This window comes from Stegodyphus dumicola, chromosome 10, assembly GCF_044657685.1.
Source record: "Stegodyphus dumicola isolate Sdum_Otavi_A_Nest chromosome 10, ASM4465768v1".
NCBI lineage: Eukaryota > Metazoa > Arthropoda > Arachnida > Araneae > Eresidae > Stegodyphus > Stegodyphus dumicola.
This window is the reverse complement of record NC_140777.1, coordinates 126727734-126748607: the sequence shown is the minus strand read 5'-3', so window position 1 is coordinate 126748607 and position 20874 is coordinate 126727734. Positions and strand designations below refer to the sequence as shown.

General features: G+C 33.0%; 1 protein-coding gene and 1 non-coding gene across 3 annotated transcripts in view; both read left to right on the top strand.

Moving 5' to 3' along the window:
• Positions 1–3500: 3500 nt before the first annotated feature.
• The window catches only part of LOC118200847 (uncharacterized), a 188841-nt gene continuing 171467 nt past the window's right edge, over positions 3501–20874 (top strand). The window contains exon 1 of one of the 2 annotated variants that reach the window (XM_035372836.2): positions 3501–4197. The gene's annotated coding sequence lies outside the window, so the exon portion shown is untranslated. The remainder of the gene's footprint in view (positions 4198–20874) is intronic. The other variant, XM_035372828.2, reaches the window with a different exon arrangement.
• Positions 11103–11175, top strand: TRNAA-AGC (transfer RNA alanine (anticodon AGC)). Its single transcript has one exon. It is a non-coding gene; the product is annotated as a tRNA-Ala (tRNA).

The following is a 20874-nucleotide window of genomic DNA, read 5'->3' as shown; positions in this document are numbered from 1 at the left end:
CGAAATCATACGAGGGTCGGAGAGAAACACTAGACTACCGGCTATTCTCCATCTCAGATGTTCTTCAGTCGTGACCTTCGTCTGCCTTGTGATCTATTGTTTGGTCGCCCTCCCGATGCTCCTTCATCGTCTGAGGAATATATTCAAGATCTCCAGGCCCGGTTTGAAGTGATGCACAACTCTACACGAGAGCGAGTCAACTTGGCGACGGAGAAGATGAAGACCCGATACGACACAAGATCGACTGAACATCAATTCCACGAAGGAGACAAGGTGTGGTTGTGGAATCCGACTCGACGGAAAGCACTTTGTCCGAAATTACAGTCACCCCTTGGGATGGTCAGTACACGGTCTTAAACAGGCTGAATGACGTCGTGGTTCGGATCCGTAAGTCTTCGAACTCTAAACCTAAAGTCGTTCATTAGACAGGTTAGCTCATTAGTATGGCCATAGTACGTAATGTAAATAATTGTAAATAGTGTAAGACCATGGTCCTTTTTGTTTCTAAATGTGTATTTAGTATTTGATTCGTATTTTGCATTTGATTTGTATTTTGTATTTGATTTGTATTTGATAGCATTTGATTTGTTTTATTTACTGCATTTATTGTTCATGTTGTTTATTATTGTAATGTAATGCTTATTATTGCATTTATACCTTTAGTTGTAGGTTTGGCTTCCTGTCCAGGGATTGTACTGCCCGGGACGTGCAGTCCTTGGGAAGGGGGCAGTGTTACGAATTTGGTATTTAAAAAGCTAATGTTAGTTCAATTGTAAATTAAATGGTTTTATTTCTCGCGCAGTGCAGCGCGTGACGAATATTAAAAGAAGAAAGCTAAGCCGGAAAATTGAAAATACAAGAGCGCGTGCATTAAACATTTAATAAATATCTCTTTTTGATTTCAAGAAAGTACTAGAAAATTCTCGCACGCGATTTTAAAATCTTATAAAAGGAGGAAAACCTCTCAGTTTATGGTAGTTACTTAGTTTGTTGTTGTTTAGAAAACTGCTCTTGTTGATTGTAGCGAATTCGCGGATTAGCTTTCTTTAGCTGTTTTGAATTAAGTTCTATTGAACGTTTGAGTAGCTAGAAGATAACTACTGTTGTATATTGTGATACTCCACGATTATTTGAGGACATTTAATCATTTTTATTGTGATAATAATAAAATTGTGCCCATTTTTCATCGGACTTGTGCATTCATTTCGTAACGAACCCGTACGCACGCAATAATATTACTATGATCAATAAAATATGTCTTTGACGCTGTGTTTTAAACGTCTTAGTGCAAACGTATTTATTATTAGTAGTATTAATATTATTCGCCGGCTGGTTTTGATAAATTATATAAATCAGTAGTCTTAAACTGGTGGCACGAAGCAATTTTAAATATCCGCAAATGCACTTCTCGGAAATTATAATTAACATTTTGAAAAAAATGTTTATGACTGATGAATTTGAAGTTTACTTTTATATTATTTTCATTGTCATTAAAAACGAAAAGAACCGCATAAAATCTACAAATGGAGATAATTAATTTATACCGTCGTATAAATCTTATTCAAAATTTAAAGACAGAAATTTTAATAATTTTTATTCGTTAACATCCTAACTTACGAATTTTTGCATTAAGAATAATCATTTTGTTCGGTATCAGATTTATATATGAACAGTTTTTTTGTATTTGAAATTTAATAAGAAACTAATTGACTGATCTATAATTCGTGATGAAGATATTTCCTATTACTTTTTTTCCAAGGGTACGAATTTTATCGAAAGCAAAATCTCAGCAGATGTTGTAACGGAAAATTGTAGTATGAAATAAAGAATCTGATAATTGTTTACATAAAAATATATGTACTTTTTATGCATGCGTCGAAGACAACTTTAATAAATAAAAGAAAGAAAATAGGTTGCCGTTGTTAATTATTGAGTTTTGTATCACGTATCAAGGTTTGTATCAATTTTTGTAATTTGTACATTTTTAGTTTAAGTAAGTAGTTTATTAGATTCAACCTATTAGAGTTACTTGAAATAAATGCCAATATGAAGATTTAAAATATTGAGCCGTCAACATGGTTAAAGTAAAAAGTGCAATCAACATCAATTTCTTGCAGACGTAAACTTACTTTTAGATTTCAGATACAAAATAAATTTAATATATTTGATACTTTTTCTCTGCGTCGTTATTATTACTTAAAAGTTTGACTTAACTTAAAAGTTTAAATATTATTTTAACAAAACAAATATTTTTGATAGAGTATTTTAATTTTATTCACTAAATATTCATCAAAACATGCATAAATAGTAACAATAACGACGCAAAGAAGAAAAGGATTTAATTTATATTTATTTTCTCTCTGAAGCCTGAATGTTTGTATCTGCAAGAAATTTGTGCCGGCTACATTTTGTAATATGAGCGCATTAATTTCTTTCTAAATGTTGAATTTTTAGACTGAGATTCACGTCAAAGGATTATAATATATTGAATTAACCACTGACTTAAATTAAAAACAAACAACATATGAAAATTTTCCAATACAAGCAAATTTGAAAAACTATATAATGACGACCTAATCTCATATTTTCAATTTCTAAATTTTTCTTCGACGTGTACAGAAAAAATACACGTTTGTATGCAAGTAATTTTAAATTATTTATTTCTGACTACAATATTCAGCTACATAGAGTTTAGATTTTGACAAATTTGAAAACTTGGAGAAAAATTACCCAAAACTACCTTCATCACGAATCGCAGATACTCATCTGTCATATATCCCAGTCTAGTCTATACTTTTTTCTGTTAGACTAATTAACTTACAAATGCGGGAAAAAATGCTCACATATAAATGTACTTCCAAATAAAGCAATTATTTTTATTTTAAAAATTCGTAACTGAGGGTTTTTATCTTTTGATAAGTACGAAGAAACGTTGATCACATTTGAGACTTCAGATCTTTGAATAAGATCACAATGTAAATTAACTAACTCCATTTGCAAATAATTTGGGGTTGTTTCTAGCGTTCCTTTTTAATCGTAAGGTAAAATAATGTAAAATTTGGCTCCAAATCATTAAAATCTTAAATGTTGTTTTCAAATTCTTTGTATAATAATAATAGTTACTAATTAGTTAATTTAATAGAAATGCATTCGCAGACTGCGCAGATTTGACTTCGCAGGGAGGAAAAGACCTTTTTGATTATCAGGAATTTTTTCAAACATCCGGAAACATTTTGTTTAAATTATTAGCATCCCATTTAATCCCGACAGTTGAAATTCTGCAGAAATTAAAACGCAGATTTTGTACAGGTGAAACTTTTCTCTTTTCGTCGCCAAAGCGGACGATTTCTCTGTTTAACTTCTGCACCCGAAACTGGTCCCGTCATTCTATCTATACCTCACCATTAACTGATCGTCAACAACTCCATTAGAACCCGCCGGAGTCTTGGAATACCAGCTCGGAGATACCTCCCGAAATTTACCATTGTCGCATCCTAGTCCATACGTTACCGAAGGCCTTAAATAAAATCTCAAGTCACCCCCGAGAGTCCCACTATAAATCTACGGCCCGTCTCCTGCAACCGTACCCCAACTTGGCTCCGGTCCTTATCCGTGGGATTTTCTGGGCTCAGCATCTTCTGCACATGCGCAGAGCTACTTTTCCAACCCCCCCTTTTTCGCGCCCAACGTGTAACTAATGAGAGAGGAAAGATACAGATTCCCCCATTGGCAAGGGGGAGGGGCTTAAAAAGTTTGCCGCACGTGGTGGAAAAAAAGTTTATTTCTCGATTCTTTCTTTTAGCGTATTCATTTATTTATTTATTTTTTCCCCTCGACTTTACAAGCGGACGTGAAACTTTCTGGGTGATAGTAACATGTAAGGAAGGTAGAGACATATAATAAAGCAGAGAAGTTGAAGTGTCGTTTTGATTAGTTATTAATTATAAAGAGAAAGAATTTTGTTTTCACAATTTTCACGTAATTCGGAAATACGTTATAAACATACGTCAATATTAAATTCTCCACTGTGATTATTGGATCCAGTTATCAAAGTTAATGAAAAGAAAATCACATCGAATGTTTTGTTTTGCCAATTTATGGATACAGCAGAGTTTTAAACAGTTTTTTCTCCTTCGAAGGAAATAATAAATTGGAAGCTTCTAAAATCACAGTCGTACAGGAAGCGTTAAGTTTCAGGTAAATATTTAAATAATTTTATCTATAACTTTGTTAAAATCATTAAAAAATTAAGTTCCAAATTTATTTAGAAATATTTGGAAAAAAAAGTTTTTTTGTCAATAATGTTTGTACTTCAGAAAAAGACAATTAACATATTTAAATAAACATATTTCTGTTAACTAGAGGTATGGAATTTGACGGCAAAAGTACAGCTTAGTTGCAATCAACTGCCCAAAAGAAGGAATATATGAGTCATATCTGGTTTAAAAAGATAGCTCTCCGGCTAACTTGCTTATTTGATATCTGAAGAGCGAAGATTTTAATTGTAAAATAATCTGTGAAACAGCTGCATTATCATATCCAGCAGAGCTAGCATATTCGAATCCTCAGATATCACAAATCTCCAGAAAGATTTGAGGCTGGAGATCTTGTTTCAATCGAATTCTAACTTTAAAAAAAATTAAGCCTTTTAACTAAAGCCTTTGTTAGACTTATTTTGAAAATATTAATTTAATCAACATCTAATAGAAGCACTCGTCAAAAAGAAATATCATTGCTGCAATTTCAGATGGCCTGGATCATCACTATTACCTTTTGGTTATGGAATTTTTCGGTGCTGGAATCTTAAAAATCCTATGAATCTTCGGAAAAATTCAAAATTCTGGAAGATAAACAACTTTTTTTAATCATTTGAATGTCACCCTGAAAAAAAGTCAAAACTTCAGGAAAATTAATTTTATTGTTTTCCAATAGAAATATTTAATATAAAAAAAAGGAAATGTTGCACTTCTAATAGACTTGATCATAAATATCATTTCTAGCCCCCGAAAGTCATATTCTAAATTTTCTGGAGAGAATTTAAAGTTCCATTTAACGTTTTTCTTTTTGCGCTTAAAAAATTATAACAATATTTAACTAAATTTAACTTGATTAAGTTTAATTTAAAATAATTAACTTAATAAAAATATTTAAAATAATCTTTTTCCTTGCTTTGACTAAAGCGCTTCCGGAAAAATGAAAAAAATTTGAATCGTAATCAAATAAATGTTGGAATATTAAAACATTTAAATAATCGTTTGAAACAAATAGCAATAGTGTTTATTTAAAAAAAATCCTCCTTTGAATTGGCAACGACGAAAATTAGAATTCGTAAGATCTAACGACCATTTGTTTTTTTGCATGCTATGTGTGTTTGTGAAAAGTCAAATACCTCTGTTAATTAAATTGCATATTTACTGCATTAAAATATTTATTCAGTGAATTAGTACAAAAAGAAGTCGAACCTACATATATTTATCACATTACTCTACAAAATGAAACTGAAGCATGAATTCCCTTTTGTTAAATTTCCTTTGTCTTCTCAATATACGTGTACTTGTTAAAAATCTTTATTCTTAAGTTAGTTTTGCATTAAACGCAGATTTCAAATTTTTATTTAGTTATAAACTTTTTACATTATATAGCTGTTGTTTCTTTTTCTAATAATTTTTTAAGAAAGATTCGGATTTATTAAATTATGCCAAAGTACGTTAGAATTAGTTATTTACCTTATATCACGATTTTGATAGATTGCAAATTCGCAAGATTCGAGAAATTTTTAGGAATTTGATTCGAATTTAAAAAATTTGGCATTCTTCCCATCCCTACTACAAAGTAAAGTTAATTAAAGAGCACAATATTTACTTAATTAATTCGACAGTGGATTCTACCAGTAAAGTAAAACAAAATTCTTAAATTCTAAGTATAATAAATTTTAACTATAAAAATAAAGTTACACTTTAAAATTAATGAAATTAACAAGGCTCTAATGAAAATTTTAAATGCGAATACTTTTTTAGAAATGATAGGTTGGGAGAATTTCTAAAATTCTTTCATTATAAAGGTTTCGTTTATAGTTTGAAAACTACTTTTAATGTCTACCGGGCTTTTAATGCTTACCGGACAGTGGCTCCCAAAAGTGTTCGTACACTTACAAGTTTCAGTAAAAGATTACTTTATTGATTAATATTTGAGAATGAGAATTTGTTAATAATATCTACAAATTTCTCTTAGCATAACTACATTAATTATATTATGAATATAGCAAAACGTTTTTTTGGAAATTAGTAATACAAAAATAACAGAAAAGTTACTTCGCAAAAGTCTCGTACACTTTAACGAAATCTGCGCATATTAGTAAATACTGAAGTATTTTGGTCCATTATTATTTTGTAGGGCATCCTGCAGCGTTCATGACAGCCCTCAAGCATCTGGGGACAGAGTTCATCAGATTTTTTTTTTTAATATCTGCATCAGTGTTCCTCCATTATTCCATAATTACTCTATTTAGTTCGTTTTTTGTTTTTGCTGCATCTTCGTACTCTAATCTCTATTGTCTCCAAATGTGTTTGTTCTAACGGGTTTAAATCTGGTGACTGAGGTGGTCTTTTCAGAACTTATAGACAGTTAATACATACACGAAAGACGAATGTTGTTAAGGGCCGTGTGCTTTCCCTGATAAAAAAATAAAATTGTTTCCAGTACCCAAATTTGGGGAGGATAATTTTAAATTATCTTTTAAAATATTTAAATAAACAGCATGGTTCATTATGCTATCAATAAATACTAAATTACCTAATCCTGATGCTTACATGCACCCACACCTTCATCGCCATGCATTACTATTCCAACCAAGGTCTTGGGTTTAAGTTCCTTATTTTTTCTTTTTATTCTTTCTTTTTTATGATATTAGATATTGATATAGTAATAAGAAAGATAAAACATTTCAAGTAAAGAAACTATTGTTAAGAACAACAGGAAGACCCTGAAATATTATAAATAATATTGTGAATTTAAAAACTTTCTGTATATAGTTTAAGTTAATGATTATTGAATGTATTTACACGACTACAAAATAGAGTGGGCCAAAAATTAATTGGAATTATTATTTTAAAGAATATAGGAAGAGTATGCATTCTGTAACTGGTAGAAAGCATTCACATATTTTATGATACAACATGTTCAACAAGGTTTTAACCATGACTTGTATGCTAAGTAATTTTTAAGGAAAAATTATGAACGGGTTATGAAACGGCAAAAAAGAGAAAATCAAATTTAGTAGTTACACATAATAATAATGTAAAAGCCTTAAATAGGATTTTCATTTGAATTACATATTCCTCGGTACCAGTGGTACCTCGGCATACGTCGGCTTCTGAATAAGTTCAACTTAATATATGATCTGCTTGTAGGAAAAACTTTTTGTTTGGCATACAATATTTGCTTGGAATACGGTTCAGATTCGATGACTCACGACAGGGTGGACTGCTCTTGTTTACCTCTTTGCAGACAACGCTACGCCTGCCCACGACTGTAATAAGTACGCTTATTGTTACTATTCAGTAAGCAATCCGCATTTTAAATGCAATCTTTCACGAGATCTTGTTTTTTTCGCTTAAGAGTTTTGTTAATTCGTTATCAATAATTAATTTCAAGAAAATTAATGTCAATGTGTCAAGCAATGAAGAAAATTAAAAGGATCACTATTGTTAAACGTATATCTTTCAATAAAATTTCCCGAGGTTTCTTCCAATAAAACACTTGTAGTGTTTAGTGCAGAAGATTAACGCACCTTTTTTTTTAATCAATCTTTGATCAAGTAATTTTTCTGCATAACTGTGCTTCATTAAGGCATGAAGTTAACTATTAAGTAAAAGCGAATGCTAAAGGAGAGAATTTTGTGACTGATATGGCGAATTTGTTTCTTTGAAAGATACAATTTTTATTAATCATCAGACTATCAACAGATGAAACTGTAAATACATTTCATACGCGTTTGAATGGAAAAATTAGCAATAAGAAGTTTCTTCATTGCTTCAGTGGAATATGCACTTTGAAAGGATTAAAATGCTCGTAAGAAATTGAGAACTTCATTTAACTTTTATCAAAAAGTGTACGTACTTTTGTATATTATTTCAGATAAGTTATGTTTCGAATAAAGTTATGTAAAATGAAATTTTTGAATATGAACCTAGTTAAATTCTCTAAAAGAGAGAAAGGGCAAATACAATTTGTTTGCTTTTAAAAAGTTACTAGTACTTAATTTTCTTGGTCATGTTATAGTTTCTACCCTTTTAGATATATTAGAAGTTTTTAAAACAAGCAGCTGCCCGCATATGTATAATGGTCAGCAACGCTGACTATCGTACTGATGAACTTGGGTTCGAATCCCGGAGAAGGCACATAAAATACTGGCTAGCCGAGCGGAATTTCGTTAGTTTATGGGTAGTTTAGAAGAGGAATGGAAGAACATCGAATCCGCGCCCCGGTATTTTGCCTATCAAAACTGGAGCGGAATTTCACAGTTGTGCTACGGGACTATACCTGTACTACTACCCCCCTGCCGTTGGTGAAATTCAGGTATCCCACTCGTTTCTACCTGTACCTACAAAGAAAAGCGCTTTTTTAACTCACTATACTTTTGCTCGGAGTCGAATCCAATTCTTTTGTTTACAGTACCTACACACTGAAGAGTACAAACGTACATGAGAGAGAACATAGTTGATCATGTTGTTGGTTAATTAAATTAATGATGGCAAAGTGTTTGAATGGCATCTGCATAGAAGAGAAATGACTTCATGAAGGACTTGTTTATGTTTAGGTTTCATATTATTGAAACAAAAAACGGTGATCTCTGCATAGGCAGTAGAAGTATTTAGAGAGATATTTATTCAAAAATATTCACTCTGCCTCACTGGGAATTTAAATTAAGTCTTCAAATTATTGATATGCTGACCAAAATATTTCATTAACATGTAGAAGATCCTTTTTAGATACCGAAAGTAGTTATTTGATTAAGATAAAACACGATCGATTAAGATATCCGAACTAAATAGAGTATTATTATTCGGTTAAGATAAAACACGAGAGAGATATTCTGCTTAAGGCAGAGACGGCTCCGTGTGGGTCTTTCTAAAGCTCGTGTTCTCGTTTCGTAGGAATAGCCCTATCCGAATCCGGTTATCAGTCCGCTTGCTGAGAATGAAATCAGTATCTAACTATGTGTGTATAGCGCTGTTCGGCCAAAGGACGGTATAGTTACCGTGGGTATTAAAAATAATTTCGCCTCAAATAATTCGAACAAATGAGATTCTACTATATTGAAAATGAGTAAATAAAATTGGAGTATAAGTTTAAACGAGTTCGACTTCAAAGCTAGCATTCATAGTTAAATATTGGGCTCACCAGTGGTCGAGAGGTAAAGTCGCTGAGCACTGGTAGTTTGCTTCGAGGTTCGAGTCCCGAGAATGGGCCGGCTGCATGCCGCTCTCGTAGCTTTCCCCATGCGTAATGTGTATACAAGCCAGTTTCCTGTAGGAAATCCTCCACGAAGGCATCTCTCCCCTAAGGTAGATAGCCCTCGAGGCTTTGCCGTAATCCCATAAACAAACAAATAGAGTTAAATATTAAATATAAGCTCTGATGATTACGGATCAGTTTAATTTTGTATGCGTAATTTATCGGTTATGAAGCAAACAAATTTTTCTCTGATGCTGCAAGTGTAATTTTTCGGCTTTTCATGTGTTGGTTTTTTAGATCTCTGATGCGATGTCCTGATGCGACGATTTATAGCAGGTCCTAAAGATCTCATTTCCTCATACACATTCTCGGGTTATTTTTGAAAAATAAATCTTTTGGTTAAGACATCATTATGATTTAACAGATAGGGATTTAAAACTTTTTACGAAGACGAGTAAGATCTAATCTGCCCCTCTTCATCCAAACTTTCAAGAACTTCTCATTCACATATCAACTTTACATCTGCCACTGTACTGATAATCGTTCCCCTTATATTTCAACAACTGCATCAATTTGATGTGCTTAAACAGTTTTGAAATAATACATTTTTATAATTCTGCTATTCTTTTATGAAGACATTACATTTGCTTTTCAGAAACTGAATTATAAAAAGTGCAATGATTTAAATGCATTTCCTCCTGCTAGTATTATAGAACAATTATGCAAACACAAAGAAAATTAATCATAAATTAAAAAAAGTATTTAACATAAATGAATTTTTTTTCTTATAAAGTAATCACTTATTTAAGAAAAATTCAATTTTAGGAATATATTTTACTTCAATAAAATGTTTTGTAGTTTATTTCTATGTGATCGCATGCTTCATAACTTCATTTGTTAAAAACTGTCCTTTAAAAACATTGCTAAAATAAGACTAATTTACGATGAAGAACTCGAAAAAAGAGAATATAATGCATATTACTTAAATATTCTTCATTTTTCCGAAACATTTTTAAAAATTTTATTTCTAATAGAATTATCAAAAACTGATTGAATTGAGTGAGATTTTCCTTCATCAGAATCAAAATCACAAAAATTTTAATTTCTTTGTTTAACGCTTATGAGGTTTCTCACATAATTTTAAGAATTTATTTAATCCCCCTCTTTTTTAATTAACAAATGAAATTTTAAAAAAATCTCCATTATTTTATGATTTTTATGAGCAACGTAGCTCACACTACGTTGAAATAAGCCACAAATCTTTTCTTCATTCTCCAGAAGCAGAGGATGTACCTTTAGCGTATTAATCATTAAATGAATTACTGGTAACTGTTTACAATTAGTTTATGCTTCTTTAGAAACATTGAAAAATAATTTTATCTAAATTATGCTGTAACATCTACCTGGGAAGTACTTTAATAATACATTAGAACAATTTGTATCATTTCAGTACAACAGAAAATCCGTTTTCATCGCACAGTAAATTTACAAGTCTATCAACTCTTACCGAATTGATTATTATTCATTACTAGCTGAAGTACAAACACAGCTGTTTAGTTACAAAAGCGCAACTACACATTTTATCCATTTATAGCATAGCTTTTCATTTTTAAAATATGAAACACAAATAATGTGCTTACTTATGTGGGGGCGTAGCTCAGATGGTAGAGCGCTCGCTTAGCATGCGAGAGGTACCGGGATCGATACCCGGCGCCTCCATTTTTATTCAACTATCGATAGTATAACAAAGCAAACTGAACCGTAAACAAATATCTAAAAAATTCAGTTTTTTGTTTATTTTTTGTTTAAAAAATTGTAAGCCAATTTTTTACACAAGTCTGATTTAATATTTATTAAAATTAGCTACCTGAGAACCGCCGGAATACCTTTCCCTTAAAGCACTATCACACAACCCTCTATTTTAAACAAGAAACCTATTTCGAATAATTTACTACCAGATTTAACACCGAAAGATAAATGCACGACTTTTTTATCTTGTTCCGCAAAATGTTGCAGATTGTTCGTATTTCAACCTAACCAGCTATCTAAACCGAAACTCCTTCTTTTATGAAGTATTATTACCTGTTTTCCTGTTTTCTTTTACATGGTAATCCCAGGAATCTGCAGTGGTTGAGTATTTTCTATCATTTGGAAGGCGCAGCGCGTGGTACCAATTTTAGAGGTATAGCACTAAATAACTGTATAGTTAGCTTAAGCTATAACGCTGAAAAATTGGATTGTTAGGCATAAAATGTTAGAATACTTAAGGTTATGGCACATCACTGTCAGCTCAATGCAGTATCTAGATAAAACTACTCAGTACGGGTTATTATGTTTTTGGCTATCAGAAAAGTGTCCTTGAGTTACTCCTGTAACTGTTAATATATTGTAGGACGGATATAATGAAGTATTTCGTTACCTAGACATTAGATGTGTTCTGTAATTATCCATTGTATTGAGTCAATAAATGTGAATGAAACATCTTAACTTACATCTTAAAGTACTTACATCCGTTGGAAAATGCGTGATCAAAAATGCCACAAGTCTGTCTAATACTTCTGCATAATAAATAGGATAAAATGACACAATACAGCAAAGTAGTAAAACTAGTGAACACTGGTCGTTCGATCTGAGATCAGATGTAGGTGAACGAATTGCTTGTATGGTAATTTTCGCGGTTTTTTTCATATGTAACGTGAATATGACCCAGTTTCCTTTAAAATGTTCTTCGCAAAGGTATCCCTTAAACGATAATTCCCGAGTACTTGGTCATACAAAATAAATAATAATGTTTGTTCTTATCGAAGTACAGTAGAAATGCAAGCAAAAAACTACTCTTTGAGGTGAGTTAATTTTAATTTTAATTTAATTAATGAAATTACCGTATATACCCGCGTATAAGTCGAGATATTTTGGACAAAAAAAAGGACTTCAAAGTGGGGGGGGTCAACTTATACGCGGGACCATAAAAAATTAAAAGAATCGGAAGTTCAAAAATTTCTTTATATAATGCAGTTGTTTTCTTCTCGCACTCAAATTGGACGACTTATTAAATAAGTCACTTACTTGAAGTAATTTCATGACTTAAATTATGTGACGAACTAATCAGAGTTTCATAGTTTAACTAGAGTATAAGTTTCGATTAAACCAAAGAATTTTCGGCCTCCGAACAACCGATCAATATCGAGCAATAAAGAAGTTTTGCCAACACGCCAAGAAAAGAGAAATGCAGATAGTTTTTACGTACGTATAAGTCTTTATAATAGTTATTGTTCATTAATGAAATACTTTTGTTAACAGGCGTACACGTCAAAATTTAAAAAAATAGCCCACGCAATAACTGAACAGTTTTGAATATTTCTTTTAACTTTTAAAAAGGGAAAATGCAGATAGATTTTACGTACGCGAATCTTTGATGATGCTGTTTTTGAAAGGGAAAATGACGACGGAGGCTCTAGTAGTGATTGTAACAATACAGAATTCGAGGCTGAAAATATGTATGATGACGAGCCAATGTCGACAGAAGTGTTCTATGAAATGCTTGGCGAATCTGACCATGAATCGGACGTTGAAGGATTTTGATTTTGTTTATTTACCAAGGTATTTTTTATCGTATATATATATTTTTTTTCTGAGATGATTTTGAATAAATGTAGTACTTAAAAATTTTTTTTCGAAGTTTCTCGATAGATTTCGGAAGTGGGGGGGTCGACTTATACGCGGGTTTCTTATTTTCTACGAATTTCTTATGTCGAAGTGGGAGGGTCGACTTATACGCGGGTATATACGGTAAATGCATTTATTGCATATTAAACTGCTTGAAAGTAAGGGTAAACTGTTAACAGCATTTTCTGTTAATTATAGTATACGTTGTTACATTTCTTGTGTTTTGATAATGACCTTCGTATTAACTATGAGTTAGCTATAGATATTTTATCAGTATTACACTGTCAGCCGACAATTGAGTGAATTATTGTTGACCTAAAAATATGAAAGTATATATAGATTTCAATGAACAACAACTACTTAAAAACAATGTTTTTATTGGCGTATATTTTATATCCTTTATGTATTTCAAAGGTAGCTGATGTAAGTCTTCGTCTTTTCTTTCTCTCCCTTCCCCCAAGGGTTAAAGATATTCTTCAGAAATCTAACTCAGTCTAACGTTTTGTTTAACTTATTAGTTTTTTTTGCATGTGTATTTTCTATATACTTGAGGAAATTATGTTTGTCTTTTAGTGCGCTAAACTTGGCAGGTTGCTAAATGGCCATACTTAACAAACTTGTAATAAACAGGTAGACACTATTATGAACTTGTAATAAATTATTTTTTATAGAATGCTTCATCTTCAATAACTGATCTTCAGTAATTTCATATTATCCAGCATTTATGTTATCTATCAGTGAAAGATATCGAATTTGCCGATGATACGCCACGAAACTTTCAACACTGATCAAAGAAGTGAACAAAACAAACAGAAGAAAAATAAGTCATTTCGGCCATCGAACATAGCTTCCAGAACATGGGCTATAAGATCGGACGCACGCTTGAAATCTTTGCAGCGACAGCGAGTTAGCAAAAGTAATGCATCTGTGAGGTTTCAAGTATTCTGTTGTCAGCCATGTTCCCCCACGTTGTAGAATTTGACATACACATGGTGTCGAATTTGTGTCAAGTTGTGTCGCAATGTATCACCTGTCTCAGAGAATATCAATTTGCCCCGTTTTATTCCACAAATAACTTACTTTTTTTAATGAGATTACGGCAAAGCCTCGAAGGTTATCTGCCTAAGGAGAGGGATGCCTTCGTAGAGGACTTTCTAAGGAAACCTGGCTCGTATACACATTACACATGGAGAAAAACAAGAAAACTCCCATGCAGCTATCCCATTAGCGGGATTAGAACCTCGGACAGAAATACCAGTGTTCAATGACTTTACCGCTCGGCCTATGGTGGGCGAAATAACCTATGTATTATCACAGTTTGTAAAAGTACCTATCAGGGTATGTTGGATACTTGCTTCCTGTTGGATATTTTTATGTTAACTTTGACACTCATATTCGCATATCAACATGAAGATTTACAAACCTATTTGACTAATCCTACGATATAAGCTTGAAATATCACTTGCTAGCAGTTGAAAATGTCTGCATTCCGTATCACGCCACTCAAGCACTAGTCATTGCTTTATGACATGCATGCTACAAGTCATCAGGAATGCACATTATAACACAACAACATAGCAATTCGTAGAAACATTACGCTTGTCAATCCATATCCGCTTGTCAATCCATATCCATATCTTATATGTTATCAATAAGAACATAACAAACAATCGGCTCAGCTACCTTGTAATGCTCCAGGAACACGCCACATGAATGAGTTTTGAACATATTTTACCAAGAGGTATGCCCGAGAAATTAAGGAGAATGAGGCGAACCAAAGACTCGCATTTGAAAATATCGAACCCATCAGCAGTAGATAAGGGTACGATCAATTTTAACGTAAATAACACAAGTGAAGTGAAATCACATGTTTGAAAAGTTTCTTAACAGTTAAAGTTTTCTAACACCTGCCACGTCTGGTAACTTAATGAAGAACCTGCACAAAATACGTTTCAAATAATAAATGCAAGGGTAAATGAAATCGATGAAATGCTAATAGGAAAATACAAATACAAATTCAATACACTGAATAAAATCAAAAATAATCAAGGAGATGGAAATACAATGTACCAGTAAACTAGCTTTTAGAGGGATAAACTATATGTAATAAAAAAATGGAGAAATACTGCTTTTTTTTTTTTTTTTTTTTTAGTCCAAAGGGGCAATTTGCCCAGAAGGATAAGGATAAGGAACAGGAAACGTGGGCACTATGCCTGTACACCACGTCCTGTACACCACGTCCTGTACACCACGTATAGCACCACGTATGCCTGTACACCACGTATGCCTGTACACCACGTATAGCACCACGTCCACCATGATCTAGAGAACCCTTAACACAACACTAATTCAAATACGTGAGTATATTATTGAAAATGAATGATTGATTACATGGGCTTTCGTCCATGTCAGGAGGGCTTCCAGATGTTTAAACTGTCAATTTGCCCAGAAGGTCTATTCATCTTGTTTTGGTATTTTGCATTGATTCAATCCAAGCGTTGTTTCCCTTTTTAAATTGTTAACACCAAATATTATCGCCCTGTATTATATTTGAAGAAATTAAATAATAAAGAATTTGCATAAATGTATGTATGTTTCTCGCATTGTGATAAAACAACGGTACATAGACCCATTAAATTTTTAATGACGTAAGCCTCCTGCTAATATGGGCATCTGAAAGCCCAAATTTGAAATCTGGAATTTGTTTTATTATCGATTTCACATTTTGTAAAACATTAACGAATTTTTGTTTAACAAAGGTAAGGATTTCAAAGCGAGCCATGGCAACGTTGTACAGAAAAAACATTTTTTATCTCCAGAGCGTGAGACTATGTAGCGGGAATTGTAAAGATATGCTCAATTTTAAATTACTTGGCGATATTGGTCTTAAATGGAATTTTCCGGTTTACGTGTGAAGAACATAATATTTAATAAATAAAAGTAACACACAAAATGTTAAAAAAACGCTCCTTTGGACGTTATTTAAAATCTGAAACCTTTCAGATTTTCTTTTTAAGAAGTGCGTTTTTAGAATTTAGTGTAAAAGGCTAAAGGTACAGTACGCTAGGAAATTTCGGCGCAAGGAGAAAAAGAACGCAGAAATTTCGGTGACGCACGTGATTTTCTATGCAACGTTTTGGTATTCATAAGGTGATGGCAAAACGTCTCACATTGCATCTGTTGTTTCGTTTATTTGTTTGATCACTCCTGAAAGATTCCTGATGATTAATTTCGGAAAGTGTAATAGCTTTCCCTGTAGGAGGGATTTAGTTTATTTTATACCCGATAATCAGGGTTTTATTATTTTTAATAACCTTAAATTAATTTCTAAATGCTACGTTTTAGACTCATACCAACTATGGAAAAACATGCCTTCTTATAATTATAAGGAAATTTGAAAAAAAAATGCAAGATCTGAGACGTAATTTAAACTCGGGGCACCCGAGGTGAGAATATACCGCTACATCACCGAGCCGAAGTTTAAAAGTATATGCATGACAAAAGCGCATAATATTAAAAAAATATAATGTAAATCTATGCTTAAAACATTAACACTGACACTCAGCTTTTGCATAAATTTCGAATAGCTTGCTTCTCTTTCGAAATGGATTAATGCTTATTGCTATATACTAGCTGAAGTACATGGTATTGCCCCGGCATTACGTAGAGTGAAGCTTCTTTTGAGGAATGGTGGGACGTCTTTCCATTTTCGAAATATTCGCGAAAGGTTTGTAAGATTCCAAACCTTGAATGTTACTGCGATGTGTCTGGAACGTTGAGAACTGCTAAGCGAATAATCGCTTTAGTTCAAAATGATAGAAGCGTAAACTTACGAAGGGTTGAATACCCTTTACTATTCCAAATAAAGTTTAACAGATGACTCCTTCCTTGGAGTTTACAATAAAGCTTCCACTCGGGCTTGAACTCAGGAAACTAGGAAATAAAAATTTACTAATCTCAACTAAAAAGATATAGCCGAAGCTATCAAGATTCTAACAGAGTTGGCCCTTAACGCTAAATAACTGCAAAGCTATCAAGGCCGAGCGTAATAACAGCAGAGTATCGCCAAAAGGTTAACGCGCGCTGATCAGAATCTCAGGCTCTCTAACGAAGTCAGTAGAACTTCACAGTTAAATACTTCTTCTCCTCATTTGCATTCAAACGCGGTTCTGAAATTATGTCCTGGCCGGAAGTTGTAAGCTGAAATTAAGGAAAGACAGAAAAGTAACTTTAACTCAAAATTAATTCTTAGAAAATTAAGATAAACCTTACAAGTTGATACAAAGCGCATACAAATTCTGTTCTTAAGGTTCTGAAAAGTTCTACTCTGTTCTAAATAGATAATTAATACGCCTCCGTCTAGCGGTTTTAATAAGAACTGTACTTGCTTTGTCATCTGTTATGTCTTTTCTCGGAAATCACCATCCAATTTGGCGGTTTTTTTTCGCCGTTTTCGAAATATTTGCTAGAAAACTGATAGAGAGCACCCTTAAATTCTGCTTTAAAGTTCTATATTTTTTTGGAAAGCCTTACATTCTTCTCTAAAGTAAACGAACATGACGTCATATAAAGGTTGACGTCATGTAAAGAGTTGTTAGCGAGAACAGGACAACGGCGACGTGAACATAAGATGGGTGACATGATTACAGAATTGAAACAATGTAGAAATGTTAATATTTATTTTTCGTAATAATGACAATTATGAATTCCTTGCTTAGCATACATGACTTTCACTGATAGCGAAAACGCAACAACGACATGAACCTAAGATGAACATGAACATGGACCATCAAGATGAACCATCTTGCCTACGCATTTACTCATCTTAGGTGACATGAACCTAAGATGGGTAAATGCGTAAGCAAGATGATTGTCGTGAGTGCGGCTTTCTAATAAAAACGAGTGTGCAGACCTCTTGGAATATTTTTTTGAAAGCTTATGTAACTCATTTTAATGTAGTGACTTTCCTCTTGTTTTGAAGTTCAAACGTGTAGAATTTTATCAAGACAATCTTCTTTATTTGTATAGATAATGTTATTAAAAATTCACTTCGATGCTTTTCGACTTTAAACTCTTAAGCAACGAAGGAAATAAATTATTTTGACCACCCACTTTGAAGAAAAGTCAAACGATATATTTTGACAACCCTTGATATTTTCACTTCACAAAAGAAAAAAAAAATGTAATGAAAACAGAATCATGTGTGGCGCTGGGAATATGGAACGCATCTGAAATTAATATGGGAAAATGACGTGGGAGGCAAATGTTCGTAAATTTCTCCATATGGGTATTTTGTGAGCAAATATACTCCACATTTTGTGAGAAATATGACATGGAAAGTGGAAAGGTGACGTGTTTTATGAATTTTTTTTTTTTGACATTTTGAAAACCGAAAGTAAATTTTGATGAATTTGTAGATTCTTCCTTTCTTTTTTCTACTCTCGCCACTTGCAGGAAAAACTGCAGAGAAAATGTATAAAATTTGAAAGATCAGACTGATGAAGATGAATTATTCAGATGAATTCGGCAAATAATTTTATAAATGGTGTGCCTTTACACGTCTTAAATAAGTTTGGTTTATTAACTTAACTAGAGATGTGTCTCTAAAAGAAATGAATTATTTAAAAGGTCATTGTAGATATTTTCAAATAATATCTAAATTAAATAAATAACTTTAAAACTATCAATAAACTGTGATATCAAACCTTCTGAGAAGAATCTATAAACAGGCGGAGGATTAATCGGATTGCAGGACAACTGGGATCTGTTTAAAATGGAAATTTTAATTTGTATATTGGTTAGCAATGGAAACATTATTGTCACAAACCATCTGCCTTGTTGGGTACAGTATTTAGCAGGTACGGCTGCCGTATTGTTGAGATCGGGTTGAAATCCCAGAAGTGGCATGGATGTTTGTAAGTACATAGTACATCTGAACGACATAAGGGTGCTTAAAACACCGATCAACCAAAAGTGCCTTGAGTGCTTTGATGGTAGGAGGAAAGGTACGAGACGTCCCAGAACCGTCCTCAGGAAGTTCTTCGTCAAAATTTTGGTTTAGCAGACAGTTAATCGGAGGAGACTTTACAAACAATGGTGAAATTCTGGAGTTCCGCTTACTTTTTTCTGTCCTGTCACAAACCATGAGAGTAAAACAAAACTGTCTTACCATAGATGTGAGGTGACGAGTAGCGCTATGACGCCAGTGGAAGTTTTCCGAATTCCTGATAACCCCATTTACGACTGATCAAAAGTATATAACCATTTCCTTAATTCGAAATAAATAAAAAGTATGTAAGAATTAAAATTAAATTGCTAAATCGTAAAAATAAATAATATATATATCACATATATTGTGTTTCACATTGAATTCTATTAAATCACAAGAGCAATATTAAAGAAAACACAGTTCTTTTGTTTCGAACGCTGATTTAATATGCAAATAAAATAAACTTATTTTTCACATTAAAGTGCTTGAAAATAGATGTAAATTAATAGCAGTATTTTTCTGCTAGTTGTAATGTGCATTAAGTCTTTTTTCCAGGGTTTACTTTCTATTTTTTTTTCTTTTTAACTTACCTTGTTTTAACCATTATTTTGCTCTAACAGTGGACGTTGTTCCTGACAGTAACCCGCTTAATCTGAAGTTAAGGGCTAAATGCTGAGTGAATTGAAAAATCAAGACTATAGAAGCCGCAGTTTTTCCACAATGCGAGGAACATACGGTGCGGTGATAAAAAATTACCCGATATATAAACTCCTAGTAGCCTATCCGCTCAACCAATCAATATGAAATTTCTGAGATTGTATTTGAAGCTATGCGCTCCAGATTATGAGGATTTAAAACAACAGATGTCTCACGACCAGGGTCACAGTGAAAAACATTTGGAATTTTCTAATGGCAGCACCCAAATTTTTCTCGCGTGAAATGATTAGCACATTGAAAAACCATAAATGGTGTTGGAACGATGCACGTATGAGAAAATTTCCGGCGTAAACGTTTACAAAGTAGACCATTGTAAATGATCGATGCACCGCGTCCTTTCGATTCTAAAGCGTCTAGATTTTGCAACCTAGAGATAAGCAACATTGTATCGGCTTTGCAAATTTTTCCTCGTCAGATACTATGAAGACAGCATGTGACTGCTTCGGATATTGGGGACAGAGGAGGAGCGTTTCTCCTTAAATGGGAACGTAAATTCGAAGAACTGAATTTACTCGGGCTGACGAAAATACTCATGATATGATACCAGCACCTTTACACTAAGTTAAATTGACTGTGTGGTACGGCATCGCCAAGCACCTTCATTCTCCGCTCGCATTTCTTCGAAGAGGTCACTTCCAGACGTATGGAAATATAGTCCACCACTTGTGTTTACCACCACAAGTGCTTGGTAAACAACAATGTTGGTTGGTTGGGGTGATGGAGGATGGTGGCGTCTGATGTTTAAACAAAGGTAAACAGGCATGTGTTCTGCGCCTTCCACTGACCAGAAACAACTCCCTGGGGCCTCAAGAAGCCGACTTGTTAGGATGTTAACAAGAGCATTTACACGGCCAGGCAAGAGGAGATTGCATTTGCTTTACTGCGTTGACATTTGCTGGTGCTATTTGCTATGCATGTTCATAATAAAATTGAAATAAAAATACGAAAATACAGTTAAATAATAAAACTGAAATAAAGGCTCATAGGTATGAAACATTGAGTATTATGCATATACAAAGTGGAAACATTAAATATATTCTGGAAAC